The sequence below is a fragment of the Cervus canadensis genome, chromosome 2 (assembly GCF_019320065.1).
Source record: "Cervus canadensis isolate Bull #8, Minnesota chromosome 2, ASM1932006v1, whole genome shotgun sequence".
In the NCBI taxonomy this organism is placed as follows: Eukaryota; Metazoa; Chordata; class Mammalia; order Artiodactyla; family Cervidae; genus Cervus; species Cervus canadensis.
The window spans coordinates 2,103,161-2,127,957 of record NC_057387.1 but is presented as its reverse complement, the minus strand read 5'-3'; the positions used below and the strand labels follow the sequence as shown (position 1 = coordinate 2,127,957).

Genomic DNA, 24,797 nt, shown 5'->3' with positions numbered 1-24,797 from the left:
AGTAGGCTCATCTACTCAATTGAAGGCCTATTTATAGAAAAAGACTGACTTCTTTGAAAAGAGACTTCTGTCCTTAGACGGTCTTCAAAGTTGAAATTCAGCTCTTCTCTGGGTCTCCGGTTTGTATGTCTATTGGGTAGATTTTGGTCTTGATAGTTACCACCACATTGTGAGCTAATTTCTTAAAACAAAATCTATCCCTCTCTCTCTAAAATAGATACAGAGATATTTTATACAAATGCATGTGTGAGTGGCTTCCTTGGTAGCTCAGCTGGTAAAGAATCTGCCTGCAATGCAGGAGACCTGGTTTGATTCATGGGTCTGGAAGATTCACTGGAGAAGGGATAGGCTATTCACTCCAGTATTCTTGGGCTTCCCTGGGGGCTCAGTTGAAAAGAAGCTGCCTGCAATGTTGGAGGCCTGGGTTTGATCCCTGGGTTGGGGAGATTCCCTAGAGGGAGTGGCTACTGACTACAGTATTCTGGCCTGGAGAATTCCATGTATAGTCCCTGGGGTCATAAAGAGTTGGACACGTCTGGGCCACTTTTGCTTTCACTTTTCACTTCCACGTGTGAGTGTATACACATATTCTATTAGTTGTGTTTTCTCTGGAGAACACTAATACAAATACTATTCTTTGCTTACCTGAAATTTGAAGTCAATTTGATGTCTTGTATTTTTACTTGCTAAAGCTAGCAACCCTGATTACCAGGTATAGGAAACTGAGTAGACTAAAGAAGCATCCAACCAGTCCATCCTAAAGGAGATCAGTCCTGGGCGTTCATTGGAAGGACTGATGTTGAAGCTGAAACTCCAATACTTTGGCCACCTCATGCGAAGAGTTGACTCATTGGAAAAGACCCTGATGCTGGGAGGGATTGGGGGCAGGAGGAGAAGGGGACGACAGAGGATGACATGGCTGATGTCATCATCGACTCGATGGGCATGAGTTTGAGTAAACTCCAGGAGTTGGTGATGGAGAGGGAGGCCTGGCGTGCTGCGATTCATGGGGTCGCAGAGAGTTGGACAGGACTGAGCGACTGAACTGAACTGAAAGAAGCATAGTAAAGTTGCCCTAAAATGATGACCTTCACTCTTGTCCTTGCCATATGGGGCTTACGGTCTGGTAGCGGGAGGAGATGTGTAAGAAAAAAGTGCAATGAAATGATAGCTCTCATTGTTATTGAATTGTTTTCTGTGAAAGGAGTTTCAATAGAGGTTAGGTGGAAAGAACATGAGGTTAAAAGAAGTTATCACCAAGGATGCAAAAACAAGTGGCTAGGGCACCAAAATGAAACTTTGCCTACTCTATGGCACGTAGAAAACACTGGATGTGCAGCATATAGTAAGGAGTTTAGATTTGCTTAATGAAATAGCCCACACTTTTTAAAAAGATAATAACCAATGGGTTGAAGTTTCTATTGTTGGCAGAAGCTTTGCATTGGAGTGATTCTAGTCTGTTCTTTCAATCTGAGCATGAGTAGAAATTAGGAAACTTATTTTTTTGACCCAAAAGTTCTAAGGGAAGAAGTAAAAGTGTGTCTTCAAATCTCAGAGGTACTTCCAAATCTTTATACATACCTCTGCCTATGTTCGGTTAGGATCTTCAAGAATTTTTGACCGCTCTAGAAATAGGCCTGATTGCAATATACAGTTCAGGATAGCTTTAAAACATTAAGACCATGTATGTGATAATTGTCTCCTCACTAAAAATCTGAGTATTTCATGTCTTTAATATCACCAAGTTGTTGTCTCTTTGTTTTAAATAATTTAACATTGAGGAATAATTTTCTATTAAAGATTTAATTTTCCTGTTATAAAATATAAGCATTAAGGGAGAGTTTCCTATTAAAATTTTATACTTCTATCATAAAAATAACATAATAACATTATAAAATTTTTAGGCATGTGAGAAAAATATCACACACAATTTTACCACTCTAACTTAAAATTAGTAGCATTTTGGTATTTTTATTTCTGTCTTTTTTGTAATGTATTTTAAACCTAGCTGTAAAATTATGTCAATGCATTTTTTTCATATGATCATGTGATCCTGCCCAGTTGTTTGGTCAAATGCTTATCTAGAGTCGTTCTGAGGTATTTTTTCAATGTGATTAACATTTACAATTGATTTGCTTTGAATAAAGCAGCTTACATTTCACAAGCTGTGTTGGTCTCACCCAATCAGTTGAAGGCCTTAAGACTGAGATGAAGAAATACTGCCTCAAAATTGCAAGATAGAAATCCTGTGTGCAGAATTCTAACTGATACAGTTCAGTTCAGTCACTCAGTCATGTCCGACTCTTTGTGACCCCATGGACTGCAGCACACCAGGCTTCCCTGACTGATCCAATTGCATTCTATTGAGTTGTTAAATTTACTTGACTGTTAGGTTATTTTGGATATTTTAGTTTTTACCAAATCAATAAACATATTTATGTACGTCTGCATATTTTGAGTTACTCTATCTTGGAAAAGATTCCTAAAAGTTGAACTATGAACCTTAATAGTATGCCTCATATATGCAGATGGCACCACCCTTATGGCAGAAAGTGAAGAGGAACTAAAGAGCCTCTTGATGAAGATGAAAGACGAAAGTGAAAAGGCTGGATTAAAGCTCAACATTTAAAAAACTAAGATCATAACATCCATAGCATCCTATCACTTCATGGCAAATATAGGTGGGAAAAGGGAAACACTGACAGATTTTATTGTCTTAGGCTCCAAAATCACTGTGGACAGTGACAGCAGCCACAAAATTAAAAGACACTGCTCCTTGGAAGGAAAGCTATGACAAGCCTAGACAGTATATTAAAAAGCAGAGACACCACTTTTCCAACAAAGGTTTGTATAATCAATGCTATGGTTTTTCTAGTAGTCATTTACAGATGTGAGAGTTGGACCATAAAGAAGGCTGAGCACCAAAGAATTGCTGCTTTTGAACTGTGGTGTTGGAGAAGACACTTGAGAGATCCTTGGACTGTAAGGAGATCAAACCAGTCAATCCTAAAGGAAATCAGTTCTGAATATTCATTGGAAGGACTGATGCTGAAGCTGAAGCTCCAATACGTTGGCCACCTGATGTGCAGAAGTACTCATTGGAAAAGACTCTGATGCTGGGAAAGATAGAAGGCAGGAGGAGAAGGGGATGACAGAGAACAAGATGGTTGGATGGCATCACTGACTCAATGAACTTGAGTTTGAACAAGCTCTGGGTGGTGATGATGGACCAGGAAGCCTGGCGTGCTGCAGTCCATTGGATTGCAGAGTCAGACACGACTGAGAGACTGAATAACAACAATAGTATGCCTACATACTTTTGCCAACAATATAGTATTCAACCCATTGATTACCACCTTTTAAAAAATGTGGGTCACTTGAATGAGCACTCCAAACTCTTACCATAGGTTACACATTCAGGGTTTACTGCAAGCAGCCTTTGTCTATGTACAGGGAGCTTGCAAAATAAACAGAAAATTAAAAAGAATCTCCTCCATGCATGCCAGGCAGAGGGAATAGGAAGTGCAAGGCTAAGGCCCTTAAGTGGAAATCAAGTTTAAGTTGATGAAAGAAGACCACTGAGGCTGTTGCAGAGTGAACAATGGAGAGAATGACAGGAGATTGCCTGGACCGAAGGGCCCTGGTAAGGTGTAAGGGTTATATCCCAGGGGTTTTAGAAGCGATTGGAGAATTTTAAACCTACAGTGCTGGCATGATCCAACTTATGCCTTTAAGGATGATTTTGGCTGCTGACTGAAGAAGCAAGAGTAGAAGCAGGGTAGCCAGTCAGGAGGCTATTTCAGTAGGCAGGTGAGGGATGATAGGATTTGAACTAGAGAGGGAGAGATGAAGATGGCAAAAAGTCATTGGATCGGGAAACAAATTTGAAGGTAGACTGAAAAAACTGGCTGTTGGATTGTATGGTAGTGATGATAAAGGAAAGATAGGAGGTATAGTCTGTAGATTTTCTAGCCTCTACTTATCACTAGGCACAAGAAACTACTATAAGATGATCAGCAAGAGAAAAATACCATCTTTTAACCCCCATTATCACACACTGGAGATGAGGCCCGGCCTACTTTTTTCCTGAATCAAACTCATACTTATCAGGCCCTGATGAAGTTTCAAACAATTTTTTATAAAGAGTTTACATAGTCGTTTCCAAGTTGTACAGAGATGGAAACAGGAAAGACTTTGTAACATTATAGTGACTGCTCCTTTATTAAATGACCAGTGCTAAGGTCATTTGTTTTGCATGCTAGTGAGGAATAAAGCTGGGTTTCACGGATATGCTTTTGCTTCCAGCCTCTTCATCCTTTCCTCTGTCCCTACAGCTTTTTCTCTTTAGTACTTTCTCCAAATTATGCTTTCCTCCAGAATCCGCTGCCCCTCATCCTAGAATCAATTCTCAACCTCAACAAGCTCTTCTTTGTGTCTTGATCATTTAATGATACTAGGCACAGACTATCAGTGATTTTTCTTCTCTGTCCAATTACTGTTATTTCACAAAGGGAAGATGATTACCTTTGCAGGCTACTAATTTATGGATGAATGAGAACTCAGTTTTAGCCCTTTGGATAGGCCTAGATGGTGAAGGTAGAAATGATTGTGGAGATTGTGATGGAAGTGTGTGTCTGTGTTTGTGTGACATTAAAGGTAGTTTTCTCCTAGAGGTTTCCTAAAACTTTTCACAAGCTCAGTGATGGATTTCCTTTTCACCTGTTCCCATCTGACCCTTATAAGAGGTATATATTCCTATTATTAACATACCATTAAATAATTTTTTAAAATGAACCAGTGACCCTTGCCTTCTAATCTTGAAAATCTCATTCCTTATCTTGAGTTATCTTGTTAAGCTTTCTGCATTAATTGATAGTGAATGATACCATTCACTTCTTTTTTTAAGTCTTATTTTTAGTTACTTTTTAATGAACAGTTTTCTCCCACCTAAGAGGAGGGGTGAACAATGAAAATTTTGCACATTTTACTGTGTATGGCGTAGAAATTCTCACCTCTGCAGAGAACACAAAATTTTGTGATCTGTATATTGAAATTAAGAGAAACACCATGGAAGTTATTTGTTGTCCCAAATCTCATGCTTGTTAAAATAAGCAAAAGTTTGCATGGCATGCACGTAGAGCAAGAAAGAAACTGAATTTGGCTTCTGCCTGTTCTTGGTGCAAGAGCTAGACAAAGTGAAAGCCAGAACTTATAGGCGTAAACTTCTTAAATATCACAGAGAAGAAATGATGAAGAGACAAAGCTGGGAGTTTCCAATTCCAGTTCTTTCCACTCCCAATTCAGACAAAGAATTACTGAAGTGATTGTGTATTTTTTAAAAAAACATATCCTTTTGCTTTCTTTTCTGATCTAAATCTTAAGAATTCAGACACTTTCCCTTCAAAATCTTAGACAGTAGACATGTCCATTTAATTATAATCCAATACTCAGTGTGGCAGAGAGATATATTTATTAACCCAAATCCATTTACCAGTTCATCTTTAAATATTCCCAAGTTTTAGATGGATACATGATTTACCTGACTACAGATTCCATTTCCCAGCTAGATGTATCAGTGAGATTAAATTCTTTCTAATTGGATGTCACTGAAAGTGATGGATGCCAGTTCCTGGCTGTATCATTAAAGAGAATAAGCAAGTTGTCCTCAATTCTTCCCTTCTTATAAGATAAATTTATGAGATCTATACAAAATACCCTGGAGCCAAAAACAAAATTCATGTTTGGAACTGTTTCTTTGACTTACTTTTCATTGCTTTTGCTATTATCATCCATGATGGCCTGCCTCTGAGAATTCTGCCCCTCTGCCTGACTGTCAAACTAAAATGGCTTTGTTCAGGACACTGTCCACCTGTGGATGGCAGGAAGGAAGAAACTGATATATCCTCTGCCTGAGGCTTTCCATTAAAGGAGGTATCTGCAAGATTAATGGCCTTTTAACTTTGTATCTTCAACTCTGCCCATCTCTGTTTTACAAAAGAACTTGGCATCCAGACCCAGATAAGATGTTTATTTTGAGACATTAGTCTGCTATCTTTTTGGTCAACCAGCTTTCCAAATAAAGTAAGATTCCTTGCCTCAGCACCTTGTCTCTTGGATTTATTGGCCTGTTGTGTGATGAGCAGAGCAATTTTGGACTCAGTAACAATTATACTTATTTAAACCACCCTGTTCTGGAATCTCATTTTAAAAGCAGGTTAAATTGTACTTTAATTCCTTTATAAGGTATTTACTACCATTGCAAACACCTAAAATTTGAAGACACTGGCTAGGTGATTGGGCAGGGAACAATGAAAACATATGTATTGTGACTGAAAAGCATGTGATCCTTATACAAATAAGAGCAAAATATTTGTTAAAACTGTCATGTATGATACCTTGGAAGGATAATCATGTTCTTACTCAGCCTTCAGTTATAGAAAAAGTCATTGGAAAATATAGCAATTTATTGGATTTCTTTTCTGTCTTTCTTTTTTTTTTTTTTGCCTTTGCCTTTTCAATTAAAATTCTTCAACAGAGAGCTCAGACAAAAATTAGCTATTTTTCAAGCAAAAGGAAAAGATACATGCTTTTCCTGGAACCAAAAATTTAAGTGGCTGTTGCCTTCCCACCCAAGCTGTTGTTTCAGGTGACTTCAAGATAGGCACCACTGAACAGAGTGAGAGAAGGATGGGGAAGGCACAAAGACCAATGAATATGATGCGAGTCAACAGACTTAAGAATGTGGTCTAGGGAAGCACTTGAATTATGGTTATTTACATTTTCCTTTTTTTTTTTTTCCATTTATTTTTATTAGTTGGAGGCGAATTACCGATCCCCCCTCCTGCCCCCATCCCATCCCTCTGGGTCTTCCCAGTACACCAGCCCTGAGCACTTGTCTCATGCATCCAACCTGGGCTGGTGGTCTGTTTCACCCTTGATAGTATACTTGTTTCAATGCTGTTCTCTCAGAACATCCCACCCTCGCCTTCTCTCATACAGTCTAAAAGTCTGTTTTGTACATCTGTGTCTCTTTTTCTGCTTTGCATATAGGGTTATTGTTACCACCTTTTTAAATTCCATATATATGCATTGGTATACTGTATTGGTCTTTATCTTTCTGGCTTACTTCATTTTTCTGAACAGGAGCTAATAACCTAAAAGCCTATAAAGGTTTTGAAGAGATTATATTACTGAAGGAAACAAATACATTGTTTATTAAGGGCTGAGACTATCCAACTCCAAAGCATCACTTAGTGTCCCAAACCTGTACCATCAGAAAGTGAGTTGTGGGACTTACCTGGTGGTCCAGCTATTACGACTGCACGCTCCCAACACAAAGAACCTGGATTCAATCCCTAGTCAGGATCCCACACGCCACAATGAAGATCTTGCATGCAGCAACAAAGATCTCATGTGCCACAACTAAGAACCAGTACAGCCAAATAAATAAATGAAAATTAAAAAGAAGTTGTTTAAAAAAAAAAAAAAGAATGTGAATAGTGAAATTTGAGAAATGCCTACAGGAGGCATATTATTCCATGCCTACTTTAGATGTAGCTGGGGAGTGCAGTGGAGAAGAGGGTTCCACAGACTGTAGAAGCACGGTCTAAGCAAAACACCTAGTGTCTTAATTTACAAACACTAAATTTGTGGTGTTGCAAATTTCATGCTCATTTGTAGCATGAAAGGTCTACTCTAGTGCAAAAAGCCAATAGTGGATCTCTGATTGTTCCTATTCCCAGCTCCTGCTCATAGATGAGAGATTTCATACCTTGAAAGGCAACACCAGAAAATGGGGCTCCCACCCTCTTATATCTCCAATTGGAATGGTGTGGTATTACTCTTCAAAAGGGAGGCCACGACCTTACCCTTGTTTCCACCTCCTATACCATAACACAGCATATGTCCAAGGAGGAAGATAAGGTAAGAGGATTCAGCAGCATTGCCAAATGAGCTTTATCTTCTTTAGAACAGAGCATGGAAGAATTCGTGGAGCAATTAAGAGAAGGCCAACAGCTTCATGAAGCTAGTAGCAAAAAATGGCAGACCAACCATTTTAGCAGAGAGAAAAAGAGAAAAAAATTGCTAATGAGCCATGCATAGCTCACATTCATCTCTGGGAGTGGGGTGTTTTACAAGGTTGAATGTGTGCAATAAGTGTACCCACATAGGAGCAACTAGGGTGAATCATTGAGAACCTGTCCTTGAAAGAACACACAGATAAGCCTTCCTAACTCAAGGAGCTTAAACATGACTTCTGACCAATCACTGGCTGAAAATGAAACTATGCTAACTCACAGTGATTTCTAGGAGGCCAGGCTTGAAATATAAAAGAAGAGAAAAAACCTGAGCAGTGATGTCAGATGTTGCACACTACAAAGGAAAAAGACTTCATATTATTAGTTCATGCAAGCCACAAGCCAATAAATCAACAAAAAACCCAGCAACATTAATAAGCCTTGTAATGGGAGAAGGAAACTAATCAGAATCCAGACTTACTACAGTATAATCCCTTAAATGTCAAGTTTTCAACAAGAAATCATGAGACATTTGGAGAAACAAGATAGTATAATCTTTGAATGGGAAATAATAGTAGGCAATAAAACTACCTTTAAGGTGACCCAAATGTTAGACATAGCAGACAAAGACTTCAGTGCAGCAATAATAAATGCATTTGAAATGCATGATTTCAAACCATGATTTGAAATCAAATGCATGCTTAAAGAATTAAAGCTAAGTATGGTAATTCCAAAGAATAGCCAGGAGAGATAAGAAAGCCTTCCTCAGTGATCAATGCAAAGAAATAGAGGAAAACAACAGAATGGGAAAGACTAGAGATCTCTTCAAGAAAATTAGAGATACCAAGGGAACATTTCACACAAAGATGGGTTCGATAAAGGACAGAAATGGTATGGAACTAACAGAAGCAGAAGATATTAAGAAGAGGTGGCAAGAATACGCAGAAGAACTGTACAAAAAAGATCTTCATGACCCGGATAATCACAATGGTGTGATCACTCACCTGGAGCCAGACATCCTGGAATGTGAAGTCAGGTGGGCCTTAGAAAGCATCACTACAAACAAAGCTAGTGGAGGTGATGGAATTCCAGTTGAGCTATTTCAAATCCTGAAAGATGATGCTGTGGAAGTGCTGCACTCAATATGCCAGCAAATTTGGAAAACTCAGTAGTGGCCACAGGACTGGAAAAGGACAGTTTTCATTACAATCCCAAAGAAAGGCAATCTCAATGCTCAAACTACCACAGAATTGCATTCATCTCACATGCTAGTAAAGTAATGCTCAAAATTCTCCAAGCCAGGCTTTAGCAATACGTGAACCACGAACTTCCAGATGTTCAAGCTGGTTTTAGAAAAGGCAGAGGAACCAGAGATCAAATTGCCAACATCCGCTGGATCATCAAAAAAGCAAGAGAGTTCCAGAAAAACATCTATTTCTGCTTTATTGACTACGCCAAAGCCTTTGACTGTGTGGATCACAATAAACTGTGGAAAATTCTGAAAGAGATGGGAATACCAGACCACCTGACCTGCCTCTTGAGAAACCTGTATGCAGGTCAGGAAGCAACAGTTAGAACTGGACATGGAACAACAGGCTGGTTCCAAATAGGGAAAAGAGTACGTCAAGGCTGTATATTGTCACCCTGCTTATTTAACTTATATGCAGAGTACGTCATGAGAAATGCTGGGCTGGAAGAAGCAGAAGCTGGAATCAAGATTGCGGGGAGAAATATCAATAACCTCAGATATGCAGATGACACCACCTTTATGTGATTGCCGCCATGAAATTAAAAGAAGCTTACTCCCTGGAAGGAAAGTTACGACCAACCTAGATAGCATATTAAAAAGCAGCAAGGGAAGACTGACTCATCACAACAAGCGGACACCAATAAGATTATGTTTCACCAGAACAAGCTTATTTTTCATCAGATATAATCAAGGGTGAAGGCAATGAGATAATATATTCAAAGTGCTTAAATTAAAAAAAAAAAAAAAAGGTCCACCAAGAATCCTATGTTCAGCAAAACTATGTTTCAAAACTGAAAGTGAAATAAAGACATTCTCAAATAAGGACTGACAAAATTGTTAGCAGGCAAATTATTTTATAAGAAATACTAAAGAATATTCTTCAAACTAAAAGGACATGATACCAGATAGTGTTTTGAATCTATATGAAAAAAAATAAAAAATGCCTCTATAGGAAATTATGTGAAAATAATAAAAGACAATATTAAAAAAAAGAAGTGGAGAGAGTAACACTATAATAGGGCAAGGAAGTGACATTGATTATAACTTGAATCCACAAGAAGAATGAAGAGCACTAGAAATGGTAAATAAGAAGGTCAGAATAAAAACTTTAGAAAAATATCTTTCCTTCTCTTAGTTTCTTCAAAGACATAAGATTATGTTAAACAACAATTACAGCATTGTATTGTTGGGTTTGGAACACATATAGACATATATGACAGTAACAGCATAAAGAAGGGGATAGGGAATGGAGTTATAGTAGCATAAGTTTTCTAAATTTCAGTCTAATTAAGTAAGCATAAAATCTGAAGTTGGATGTACCTTTCCCTTTCTCCCTTTCTTTTCACTTCTCTTCTTTTCATCAGCTATTTGTATAGCCTCCTCTGATAACCCCTTGGCCTTCTTGCTTTTCTTTTTCTTTGGGATGGTTTTGTTCACTGCCTCCTGCACGGTATTACGAACCTCCATTGATAGCGCTTCAGGCATACTGTTAACTAGATCTTATCCCCTGAATCCATTCGCCACAGCCACTGCATATTCATAGGGAGTTTCATTTAAGTTATACCTGGCTGGCCACGTGGTTTTCCCCATTCTCTTTAATTTAAGCCTGAATTTTGCTATGAGAAGCTGATGATCTGAGCCACAGTTATCTCCAGGTCTTGTTTTTGCTGGCTATATACAGTTTCTCCACCTCCAGCTACAAGGAATGTATTCAATTGGATTCCAGTATTGACCATTTGGTGATGCGTATGTGTAAAGTCATTTCTTGTGTTGTTGAAGAAGGGTGTTTGCTATGACCAGTGCATTCTCTTGGCAGAATTCAATTAGCCTCTGCCATGCTTCATTTTCTTCTCCAAATCATAGGGAGAAAGGGAAAAGTACATCCAACTAAATGCAGAGTTCCATAGAATAGCAAGGAGAGACAAGAAGGCCTTCTTCAATGAATAGTGCATAAAAATAGAGGAAAACAGCAGAAGAGGAAAGACTAGATAGCTCTTCAGGAAAGTTGGAAATATCAACGGAACATTTCAACCAAAGATGGCACAATAAAGGACAGAAACAGTAGAGATCCAGTAGACACTGAAGAGATCAAGAAGAGGTGGAAAGAATACACAGAAGAACTGTACAAAAAAAGATCTTAATGAACCAGATAACTAAGATAGGTGGGAGACCAGAAAATTACTAGAGCTAATCAATGAATATAGTGAAGTTGCAGGAGATAAAATTAACACACAGAAATCCATTGCATTCCTATACACTGACAATGAGATAACAGAAAGAGAAATTAAGGGAACAATTCCATTCACCATAGCAATGAAAAGAATAAAATACTTGGGAATAAATCTACCTAAAGAAATAAAATATCTATATATAGAAAACTGATGAAAGAAATCAAAGATGACATAAAGAGATGGGCATGATTGGGTGCCTTCCTGGGCTCAGCTCTTCAAAAGGGCCCTTCCTCTCAAAGTAGGCCTCAAGCCCTACTGGGGAAGGGCTTTGCCCTTCTTACTTCCACACTGCCAATGGGTGGAACAGAGCTGGCTCTGTGAGAGGTACGAAAAGTACAATTGGGTGGATGTTCAAGCTCTTGCCAATCTGAACCACTTGAGGGCCCACTCGAGAGAATCAATTGCCCTGGGGCCCCTAGGTCAGGTATGCAGGTTAACAGACAGGGTGTGTTCCCATCAAAGCCCAGAAATTTCCAGAGAGGCCCTGGCTGACTAGACCTCTCCTACAGAGCAAAAGGGATGCAAGAGATGTGTGCACGTGGCTGTACCTTTCTTTTTCAGAGTGGGGCTACTCCCTATTACCCCAAGCTCAGGGATAACTGCCCTTAAGAAAGGAACTCAAAGAAGCGCTTTTCCAGGAGCCTGGGACAGGAAATTCGCAGGATGCGGGAAAAGCGAGCCTCCTTCGGGGAAGAAGAGACAGCAAGCCGCCGTGTGTTTGCCAGCCTCTATTTGAAGCAAGACGTTTGCTGATACAGTGGGAGACCTCCAGCTAGAAGCGCTATTCCAGGAGCCAGGGACAGGAAATTCGCAGGATGGGGGAAATGCGAGCCTCCTTCAGGGAAGAAGAGATCAAGGATCTCAAGGGAAGGGGAGATACATGGCCCTGCCCCTGGAACTTCGTCCTCTGAGCAGAACTGGAGTTCCCTCTTGTATCAGCGAACTTCTTGCTTCAAATAGACGCTGGCAAACACACAGCAGCTTGCTGTTTCTTCTTCCCCGAAGAAGGCTCGCTTTTCACGCATCCTGCGAATTTCCTGTCCCAGCCTCCTCGAAAAGTGCATCTTAGATTTCCTTTCTAGGGTCAGTTATTCCTGAGCCTGGGGAAATAGGGAGTAGCCCCACTCTCAAAAGGAAAGGTACAGCCACTCAACACATCTCTTGCGTCCCCTTTACTCTGTAGGAGAGGTCTAGTGAGCCAAGGTCACATACAGACCTCCAGTTCGGCCCTGAGGACTGAAGTTCCAGAGGCAAGGCCATGTATCTCCCCTTCCCTTGAGATCCTTGCAACACATTTCTAGCTGATAGCAGTACTGCCCATGAAGAAGCAAGCAGCAGGAGAGTTTTTGGCATGACTGGGTGCCTTCCTGGGTGCAGCTCTTCAAAGGGGCCTTTCCTCTCCAAGTAGGCCCCAAGTCCCTCTGGGGAGGGGCTTTGGCCTTCTTCCTTCCACATTGCCAATTGGTGGAAGAAAGCTGGCTCTGTGAGAGGTACGAAAAGAGAAATTGGGTGTATTTTCAAGCTCTTGCTAGTCTGAACCACTTCTGGGCCCACTCGAGAAATCAGTCGCCCTGGGGCCCCTAGGTCGGGTATGCTGGTTAACAGAGTGTATTCCCATCAAAGCCCAGAATTTTCCAGAGAGATCTTGGCTCTTTATAGCTCTCCTACAAAGCAAAGGGGACGCAAGAGATGTGTGCATGTGGCTGTATCTTTCCTTTTGAGAGTGGGGCTACTCCCTATTACCCCAGGCTCAGGGATAACTGCCCTTAAGAAAGGAACTCTAAAAAGCGCTTTTCCAGGAGGCTGGGACAGGAAATTCGCCGGATGCGGGAAAAGTGAGCCTCCTTCAGGGAAGAAGAGACAGCAAGCCACAGTGTGTTTGCCAGCCTCTGTTTGAAGCAAGGGGTTCGCTGATTCAACGGGAGCCCTCCAGTTGTGCTCAGAGGACCGAAGTTCCTGAGGCTGGGCCGTGTATCTCCCATTCCCTTTGCGATCCTTGGAAAGACATTCCAAGCTGAGATCAGTACTGCCAAAGAAGAAGCAAGTAGCGGGAATGCGTATGGCATGACTGGGTGCCTTCCTGGGCTCAGCTCTCCAAAGGGGCCTTTCCTCTCTATGTAGGCCACAAGTCCCTCTGGGGAGCGGCTTTGCCCCTCTTTCTTGCACACTGCCAGTGGGTAGAGCAAATCTAGCTCTGTCAGATGTCCAAAAAGAGCAATTGGATGGATATTTAAGCTCTTGCTAGTCTGCAGTGCTTCAGGGCCCACTCGAGCAACATGGGCGCCCTGTAGCCCCTAGGTCTGGTATGCAGTTTCACACACTGGGTGTTTTCCCACTAAAGCCAACAGTCTTCCTGACAGAGCTGGGCTCACTAGAGCTCTCCAACAGAGCAAAGTGTACACAAGAGATGTGTGGAGGTAGCTCTACCTTTCCTTGCAGTCCAAGGGACTCTCAAGAGTCTTCTCCAACACCACAGTTCAAAAGCATCAATATTTCAGTGCTCAGCTTTCTTCACAGTCCAACTCTCACATCCATATACAACCACTGGAAAAATCATAGCCTTGACTACAGGGACCTTTGTTGGCAAAGTAATGTCTCTGCTTTTTAATATGCTATCTAGGTTGGTCATAACTTTCCTTCCAAGGAGTAAGCATCTTCTAATTTCATGCTTGCAATCACCATCTGCAGTGATTTTGGAGCTCCCCAAAATAAATCTGACACTGTTTCCACTGTCTCCCCATCTATTTGCCATGAAGTGATGGGACCAGATGCCATGATCTTAGTTTTCTGAATGTTGAGATTTAAGCCAACGTTTTCACTCTCCTCTTTCACTTTCATTGAGAGCCTGCTTAGTTCCTCTTCAGTTTCTGCCATAAGGGTGGTGTCATCTGCATATCTGAGGTTATTGATATTTCTCCAAGCAATCTTGATTCCAGATTCTGCTTCCTCCAGCCCAGCGTTTCTCACGATGTACTCTGCATATAAGTTAAATAAGCAGGGTGACAATATACAGCCTTGACGTACTCCTTTCCCACTTTGGAACCAGTCTGTTGTTCCATGTCCAGTTCTAACTGTTACTTCTTGACTTGCATACAGATTTCTCAGGAGGCAGGTCAGGTGGTCTGGTATTCCCATCTCTTTCAGAATTTTCCACAGTTTGTTGTGATCCACACAGTCCAAGGCTTTAGCGTAGTCAATAAAGCAGAAGTAGATATTTTTCTGGAACTCTCTTGCTTTTTCGATGATCCAGTGGATGTTGGCAATTTGATCTCTGGTTCCTCTGCATTTTCTAAAACCAGCTTGAACATCTGGAAGTTCATGGTTCACGTACTGTTGAAGCCTGGCTTGGAGAATTGTGAGCATTACTTTGCCAGTGAGATGAGTGCAACTGTGCAGTAAACCAGGCAAATCAACTGGAATGGAAAAGGGAGCCCAGTGATCTGGCTTTCACTGGGACTCCTTTTCCAGTCTGGGGCCACTGAATTTTCTTCAAATTTGTACTTGATTTTATGCCTCCAGCTGCTTCAAAGAAGACACATCTCTATCTGTTACCTCCTCCTTTTATTACAATGTATTGATTACAAAATATTAAAATATACAAAAACAGAACAAAAAAACTTAAGTAAAAAATCAAGAAGTTTGGTGTGTATACTAATCTTTATTTAGACTAAATATATGTAGTCTATAAAACCAATTTTAAAACTTTCTATAGCTTTTAAAATCTATAAGCTATTATTTTTACACCAGTTCCACAAAAGAAGCTTTCAGGCTATCAAGAGGAGCATGAGATAATGAAAGCAAGGTCATTACATCTTCTAAGAATCCAATCAAGAGCTTTCGGTCTTCTTCCTACAGAGGAAAAAGAATGATAATGAATTTCCAAGCAATCAGGTAGAACTTAAAAACCATCATTTTGTATCTACAATTAGAAAATTTTATCAAATAAGGGAGAAATATCCTAATTTGGAAGCATTTTAATTAAAGATATTTACTAAGCATATCTATGATCACAATGGTATGAGGAGAAACACTATTCTGATTCATAGATTTGGACCTGAGCTGTCAAATATGGCAGTCACTCACCACATGTGGTAACTTACACTCAAACTAAAGAGAAGTAAAATCGAAGATTCAGTTCCTGCGCTGCACTAATTACAATTCAAGCTCTTTAACATCCATGTGTGGTTTCCTCACTGGACAACTCAGATGCAGATTACTTGCATCGCTGCAGAAAGTTTGATGAGATAGTTCTGGTTTGAGACATGAAAAGGGTATTTTTTTTTAATTAAAATTCATTTTAACAGTTTTACTTCCCATTAATTTTGGCTCTAAATGCTTAAATATAAGCCACTAAAACAGTTATCCTCCTAAGAGTAGAAATTGATATCTGAGAAATTATTAGTGATGGGAAGTCGCACAGTTGCTGAAATACAGACCATTGTGTCCTTAAAAAAAATAGTCACACCTTTGATTAAAAAAATTACCTTTATTTTTAAGCTTTCTTTGACAAACCATTATTTTAATAATCAGAAAATATTTCTTCCTTTCTTTGTTTACACAGCACACTATTAAGAAATTTGTTAGAAAAAGAAAGTCTGCTCAATAGTAAAGTTTAAAAAGATAATTGTATGTTAAATTAGCCAGAATCTGTAAGGGAAAGAATCTGACATTCTATCAGGAAATAAATATATAATAAATTAGAGTCAAATATTTTGTCTTTAGGGCTATATTATGTCAACAATAAGTGGCTTCTATATATATCAGTATCAAAGCTTCCTGGTGGCTCGGTGGTAAAGAATCCACCTGTCAATCAATGCAGGAGATGCAGGTTTGATCCCTGGGTCAGGAAGACACCTGGAGAAGGAAACGGCAACCCACTCCAGTATTCTTGCCTGAAAAATCCCATGGACAGAGGAGCCTGGCAGGCTATAGTCCGTGGGGTCACAAAGAGTTGGACATGACAGAGTGACTAAAAAGGCACATACATCACTAGATCCATGAGGAAGACTGGGTTACCATCTAACTTTTCCTACATGGTCAGGTTAACTTAGAGTGAGGCAGAAATAAAGGACTGACCAGAGTAATGCTCACCATGAATAAAGGATGGACACAGCAGTTTTATAATATGCTGGTCTGCTTAGTGAAGGACAGAAATACTGACAAGCCACCATCAGAGCTATGGTGGAACGGAGATCTCACTCATTTTTAGTTGCTTACTGTATCAGAGGATCCACAAAATTTGGAAAATAAACTGTAAATCCGAAAAAACTTAGCTGTGAAGTAACAGCTATAAAATATACTGCTAAATGAGCATGAATTCTTTGATTTGAAAATTTACTACAACACGATTTCTCAACTTTGAAATTTCAAAACAAGTAATACTGCTTACGTACTTGATTCAAAATAGGCTTTGTTTATCAAAGCAACAAGGACAGTTAATTTACCTTAACATAAAATTTTGTTTAGTAAGAAAGACACTGGCGTGTGCTTCCTTAAGCAGTGGCAATCTACGATAGCCACTCAGTTCGCATTTTGTAAATAGTAGCAAAGCTCTTATCTCTTTAGATATTTGGATTTCACACAGTTACTCAAAAAATACGTCTATATTGATTTATTCAGTAAATCTATTCTGAGGGACTACTATGAGACAAACCTTGTATTTCATACTTTATCAAGCCTTACAATATGTATCTCATATTTATTATGCCTTAAAATACTATTTATGGTCAAAATCAACAGACTTAGCATACTTACTGCCCAAGCTTAAAAATGAGAGAGGAAAATACTGACATCGCCTTTGTTATTCTGCTGCAAGAGCTTCCAAAATTAAAGAGGAAAACGGTGTATTCATGCTGTTGTGCCTGGTAATGTGCTAGGACTTAATCTCCACAAATTGAAGGACAACGGATGCAATCTGTTAAGGTTACATGACTTAAAATATTATAAACACAGATCCTGTGTGTACCTGTATTATGAGGTAGTCTGAGAAACTAGGGTAGAAACATTAAAAGAATACTGCACTACTTTAACTGAGTTGGAGCTTCTACTAAAAGATATCTTATGATATTGTAGAACTACAGTTTAATATTATAAGATGGTTCAAATCTGTTTTGGAAGAAGAGTGCAATAAATATGAACGGCTATACTTTGAATTCAAAAGGCAAAAGAAGTTAGGAATTAGTGTGGAAAATTTGGGGGAAAAAAGATTTTCCTCTTTGATTTTCCCATTCTAATTCCTTTTTAAAACTTAATTTGGATTTATTTTATTGTTTTCCTAGGATTACACTCAGATTAATTGGGGGGAGTGGTCAGGAAATACTACATAGGAATTATTGTGTCATGATTTCTAAAAATGCTTTATCTTGAGTCCATATTTTCAACTCACAGGTGGGACTGCCTCACACTTAAAAATGACTGATGTGCCTTAATACACAACGTGTTAATTTAAAGCAATGCTATGTAGAGTGAGGTGGTCTGCTATACTGGTGACCACCAATGAACCACCTCCTGGGTCAGGCTCTCATTCAGTTTCCTCTTTTTTCAATCCGGATTGGACCTGTGACTTGCTTTAACCAACAGAATGCAGTAGTAGTGATGTGCTAATTCCAAAGCCTAGGCTGCAGCCTAGCAAATTCTGTTTTCTTACAATTTTGGGAACCCTAAGCTAGCACAGAATGAGTCTGGCTCTGCCGCTCCTCAGGACGTGCAGACAGAGAGAGGTCCTAAGACCGTGGGGACTGAAGCCCAGCCACGCTTCCAGGAGCCCCACCAACCAACCAGGTGAACGCAGCCACACAGCGACTACCAGCAAGAACAGCGGAAGAGACGCCCAGCTGAGCAAAGACCATGAGCAGTAAAAGAGTTACAACAATCCTTCATGTTTCGGGATTACAAAATACTTTGCTAAAAATGATGAAACAGTATGTTACAGCATTTTGCAGTGTGCTTCAGCTAACACATGTGCTTTGTTTATTAATGAAAAAATTATCATGAAACACAGAGAAACTTCTACATAAGTACAATCTAACACTTTTAAACAAAATATCAAGAAGCACACAATCTCTAATTTTATTTGTTTAACAGAGATAGTCCTCAAGAGACTTTATTAAAATATGCTTTCTACTATAAATTATTTATTGAATAAGAATAAATAAATTTGTTTCTCATTTATGGGTATTATTTTCACTTTTAAACACATTAAAAGACATAACATGAGCTATCTTTCTAAATAGAAAGGGCTTTTACATTTTCCAGGCAAAGAATTTTTCCCTTACCTGAATATAACACTTATGTAAGGACTTCTGTTGTATAAATGGGGACAGTAGCTTTAGTGAGAACCCCATTTCCTGCTGAGGAATCTAAAAATCACAAAAATAATTTTAAATATCTGAGTATGCTTTAAATGTAAAGCAAAAAGTCAAAGTCATAGTACAAATTATATTTTAAACTACAATTGGTTACAAGGCTTACAAATAAATGTTATCATTACTTTAAAAATACTTTGATCAAAACATATATACACTGGTGGTTGTGAAAATGAAACTGAATACTTTTCAGAGCCATTAGCATACACAATTTTGATAGATGGGAAAAACTTTAATGACCAAAATGAAATGCTACACTGTTATTTGCATAGTCATAAATCAGAGCTTTCTTTTAACACTTTCCCAAGTGGCCATACAAGCATGTTGTATGAATTTTCAGGCTTCTAATTTGCAGTATTCAGTAAAACATCAAGGTACTCAGCTGAAAGGAGACACCTAGATATATATTTAACCTGCTTCTAGACATCGAGACCTAGTTTCTAGTATTAGCCTAGTTCCAGAGCTCTTCCTGCATACTGCACAGGGGTTTTTCAGAAGCCAAACAGAACCCTGACTATTTTCATGGAGTAGGGAGGCTAACTACAGCTTGGGGAGAGGGAAAAGCATCCAGCCACAGCTGAGTGTCCTGTGACGACTCTAAGACATCAGATTTTCTTATGCAGCATGTGTAAATGATTTTTTAAAAACAGGTCCAGAGATGATATGGCAGTTGTGATTTATAGCACCAACAGCTCTCATTTACTGATGTTAGGCATTATTTGAAGCATGTTACATTTGCTTTTATGTACTCAAACTTTTAAAAATTGCTTTTTTCTATTCTTACATGGCTTTAAATTCTTTTCAGAAAGTAGTATATACAGAATTCAGTTAAAAGCATGTATTTAACCATCTTGAAGGTATTTTCACCAAAAAAGAATCTATTTTCATATCAATTACTATTTGAGGTTTTTTTATTCTCTTGGCAAGAGTCATTTTATCTTTTGGGGAGTACTGATGTTGGCTGAGTGTGACTATGGTAGCTGAGAGGTAAATCGGAGGCTACGTACATAAGCTTAGGTTGAATTCATACATATAGACTGTATATAATTACCTCGTAACTAATAATTCTGAAAGCTATCATCATCAGAATGAATAATTAACTAAACAGATAATACCAATTTTTAATTCCAAGTAATTAAACCATTAGAAAGCTATCAAATATAAACTTTAGGAAGCATTTGTCAAAAAAAAAAAAAAAAAAAACAACTCACTTGTCAGGAAGCATTTAACGAGAGGCTTCCTGTGTGCTGTTTTGGATCTGTCAGGAACCCTCTGGCCCTTATTGATTCCTGAATATTCAGGAATTAAGAGGAGAGGCACGCCTTTCCCGGGGCTGAGGAATCCATGCATTTCTCATTACAGTGATAAGTACCTTCTTCCTTTTTATGAGCCATATGGTAAAAGGTGATTGTTTGCAACTCTCTCTTTGATAGAGATCATCTTATGTTTTGTAAGTCTGGAATTTTAATCTTTGTCTTTGCTGAGAATAACCACCTGGTAAGACAGTATATATGCCCATGCCATGTTGATTAAAACACCTTTGCTCCATCAGAGCTTTGGTCCCCGTGTCTTTCTTTCTTTCTTTCCTTCTTTCTTTCTATTCCTTCTCTCTTTCTCTCTCTCTATTTCTGGCTAATTCCTTGGAGCGCGGAGGCCCGCTGAGCTCACTTTCTTGCCCGGGCTTCTGAAACCCTCTCGAGAGGGCGCACTGTGCCTTCACCCACTCGAGAGGGCGCCTGGTGCCCACGTGCAGCCGCGCGAGCCCTGAGAACAGGGCTCTATTGGCTTTCAGCCTAAACCAGGGGATGTCAGCCTCTTTCTCTCTCTTACTCTCCGGACCACCAGGTTCCGGTCCATTAAAGGACCAACACTCAGTGACATTTTCAAACTTAAAAGGAATCATTTATTCACTCTCTAATTACCTCTGAGGACAGACAAAAATGGAGTTTTCCAGATGACTCAAATCAAATCACTAAGGTAAGACTGAGATAAGAATTACCTATACATCCAAAACAGCCAAGTTAAAATACAAACCACAGGGACTATACATTTTTGTCCTTAATATTTTTCACAATTCATTCCTAGAAATTCATTCCTAAAAATACACAGGGACATAAGATCCACACATAAAGGAGTTCTTGGTGCTATAACCAGACTTCTTAAGACAGTAATTGAAAACTATGAACAGAGGGGCTGGAGCTGCCCATTAAAGCCTGTAGTTTCTTAAAAATCTCATGTTTCATTACAAAAAATACATGTATACCTTATATTCTATTCAGTTATACCTGTTTTAATTTTTTAAAGTTCTAAGTAACTAATTATGAATTACATGCTCTGTATTTTTTCCTATTTAGTATTTCAGTTGCACCACTTCAAACCTCCAAAGGTACAAGTAACTACACAGTCTGAGAAGGTCAGGCTTAGGTCAGTTTGATTACAGTGAAGGTAGATATTTACAATAAAACTGATAGAGATCAATCTTACTACTACTCCATGGAAAGGATATTAGATGTAGCAGAGCTGTAAACCCAAGAACTCCATAGTATAAATTTTTCTTTTCAACTGTACTTGTTAGTTTAGTTATACAATTTCAATATAATGAACAAAGTATTTTTCTGGAGCAAAAAGACTTAATTGTTTGTAAAAATAATAATGCACAAACTCACCAATATTTTCTTCAGACAGCCTTAAAATCTCTTGGAACTGAGGTTTTACCTAAGCAACCTGAAGAAAAGATCCAGAAAGTCTCAGGTTCAACAGACCAGTCAATGGTTAAATAAAATGTTTCCTACCGTTGCTACTACTACTGATTTTTAAAGATTCAAGTAGTCAAAAACACAACAGTTCTTAAAAGCCATAGGAAAAAAGAAGTGTCAAGTCTCTGAAAACAACATCTTTTTAGAGATAAAATATTTAAAAAATCAATTCAGGTCAGCAAGTTTTCTGAAGGACCTTAAGATTCCTTCACTAAATTAAAATCATTTCCAAGGTGACTTTAAGTGTTTGAAATTACTACCTCCCAAAACCGAACCTGATGATATAAAGGATACTTAGGCAGATATATGATTAAAACTGTTGAAAGAAAATGTTGTGTATAAAAGGAATGAAAATGAAATTCCATTCATTTAGGATATTCAGTGAGTAAGATACTCATTATGCTATATCCATTGGCTTAGTCTTTAACTTTTTTAAAATTTAATTTTAAACACGAAAGACAGAATTTAACATTAAAGTTTTAAGTTAGAGGGAATGCTTGTTTCAATTTTCATTTTTAACATCACAGATTTCAGGCCTCTGAAGTCAACCACTTAAGTGTTAAAGTGAATTCCTAATTGCTTTTGTAAGAAAAAGTAAAATAAATAACAGTTACTTCTTCTGGAGATGTCAAACAGTTTTTGCCAATAGTGATTCCCAGTAAAGTCCAACTATACTTAATAATTAGATGTTAATGAATGATTTGGTTTCTCCTACAGTAACATTAAGCTCTGGTTTTTGCCCTCCTATCAATAGGTCAGGCATATTAATTTGCAAATCCCATTTAAACTGAGATGTAGACCACTGTGAAAAGATTAACCTACAACATCAGATGTACAGGATTAAATTTCATTTCACACATGAAAAGATTAAGTACAGATACATTAAATGATTGATTCAAGGATACACAGAGTCATAACCCATTTTCTGAATTTTGTCAGTCCACTATACCAAACTGTCATGCTCTAAATGTTTCAAAAACTACAGGCTCAGTAAAGAGGTGCCACAAAATTTTTACCTTTTAAATGTCTTAACATATAGCAACTACATCTTTATAAGGTTTTGTTAACGCTCTAAAGAACTGGCTCAACAATCTTGTTATGAAGACAAATGGATTAACAGGATTAAAGAAGAAAGTAGGACCTAAGTACTTTCCAATTTTAATATTTAAACAACAAAATAACCTGGTTAGGCAAATGTGACAGTGATTGAAATATGCAGCATTTATCTCAAGTGTCCATTCTATTCCAAGAGCTCCTATCTTGTAGCAAGTATTCTACACAAGCTGCTTTGTTTCTATAATCACCTGAGTGAAAGTGAAAGTCGCTCAGTTGTGTCCGACTCTTTGCGACCCCATGGACTACACAGTCCATGGAGTTCTCCAGGCCAGAATACTGGAGTGGGTAGCCTTTCCCTTCTCCAGGGGATCTTCCCAACCCAGGGATCGAACCCAGATCTGCTGCACTGCAGGTGGATTCTCTACCAGCTGAGCCACAAGGGAAGTCCAAGAATACTGGAGTGGGTAGCCTATCCCTTCTCCAGCAAAGCTTCCTGACCCAGGAATCGAACTGGGGTCTCCTGCATCGCAGGTGGATTCTTTACCGACTGAGCTATCAGGGAAGCCCACAGTCACCTGAAGTTCTGACCAAAGCATATAGAGGAAACGGGGGCTTCCTGAATCTCTGGTAGATTCAGTACAAGAAGCACATTCAAAGAATTGCAGTGGAGTTCCCTAGCTGATACTTTCTCTGCTGGAAAGCTCTGAGACATCCACAATGAGCAGACCTTATATCTAAATGTGGATACAGACTAAATTTTGGCTAAATCATTTTCTGAAAATCAATAAAGATATGAATATTACAGACCAGAATTTTCTTTTATTATCATAGTTTTCTAAGATATTAAAAGATAATTAGAATAAAGGAAGGGCTCCTGCTTTTACTTACTCTGCCATAGCATTAATTAACACATTACATGTTTATATGTCTTGCATATAAGAAAATATGAAATACAAGTTTTTACCTTAGTGTTTGTAAAAATTTGGCCAAATGTCTGGCAAAGGCACCAGAAAAATCTGGAGAATTCATGGACACAGGCAGTTGAAGTGACATTAATTTTGCCAACTATTTCTATAAGCTGTGGTAACCTGAATAAGAAAGAAAGGAAAATTGGCAGGGGATACAAATAAATGACTGTTTCCTTGCCAATTTCTGAAACAATCCAAATCAAACAATCTCTTCCGCTTTTCACAGCCAGTAAAATTAGAACGCAAAGGAGTTGTTTGGGACCCTTTGAAAAAGTCTTAACTTTATATTCTGTAAACTTCTTACATTTTAATAGATTGTCATGAAATATATGGAACCTTAATGGCAGAGTTCTAAGTGTGGTGTTAATAAGACTTAAGTCAATGGAGGTGATACTTCATACAAAAGCTTGGCTCACATGGCACCATATATTTTAGCCTCAAAAATGAGAAGTCTGGATGTCGTTTACAATCCACTGCCACTTTTAGATACTAAGGGAGCAGACAGGTCTTTATCAGTAATACAGACACAGATAAGCACAGATAAGCAACTACATGTCTACAGGTATAAATCTTCTCTCCTGAAGACAGTTACCACAGATGACGCCAAGTTATGTTTTGTTATTTTTAAAAAAATATTTCGCTATACTTTGTCCCTCAGTTCCCAGGCTAAATATCGTGAGCTATCTTCCATTCGAGTAGCTGAGATGTACCAAATGAACATGGAGGTGGTAACTTACAGCTGACTGACAGCCCTCCCAGCCGGTTGTACCCTCGTGTTCCAGCTGGTAGCCATAAAGCTGTAGTGGCAATGCCAGTTGCTCACGACTTCCAATAATAGTAGATACATCTTGAAGAGGTGACACAGGCCGAGGGAACCCACTGTAAACACAGAGACATGAAATAAGTCATGCAGAAAATGGTGGTTTGGAAAGCTAACTCTCTGATCAGAAGAAAAGTAAGGTTCTGCCTCCTAATATCTATTTAGCATATTTTAGACTTCAAATACAAAACTAAAATACATTAAATCACTTTCAGAAAAAAATGAAATGTAGTTGATCCCTGCACAATCAGTATATATAGTCAGACCTTTGTGTCAGAGATTCCTCCACACCCACAAATTCAACCAACCATGGACCAGGCAGTACTACAATATTA

General features: G+C 38.7%; 1 long non-coding RNA gene and 1 pseudogene across 2 annotated transcripts; one reads left to right on the top strand and one right to left on the bottom strand.

The window, feature by feature from the left end:
• Nucleotides 1-15,136: 15,136 nt before the first annotated feature.
• LOC122429764 lies at nt 15,137-24,695 on the bottom strand. 2 transcript variants are annotated; one of them, XR_006266130.1, is made up of 6 exons: nt 24,380-24,695; nt 23,639-23,762; nt 21,529-21,586; nt 18,773-18,856; nt 15,599-15,748; nt 15,137-15,347 (listed from the first exon to the last, which is right to left on the bottom strand). It is a non-coding gene; the product is annotated as an uncharacterized LOC122429764 (long non-coding RNA). The 2 variants fall into 2 exon arrangements; XR_006266132.1 differs by lacking the exon at nt 15,599-15,748.
• A 76-nt stretch (nt 24,696-24,771) lies between these two features.
• Nucleotides 24,772-24,797, top strand: part of LOC122437380 — a 7,347-nt pseudogene continuing 7,321 nt past the window's right edge.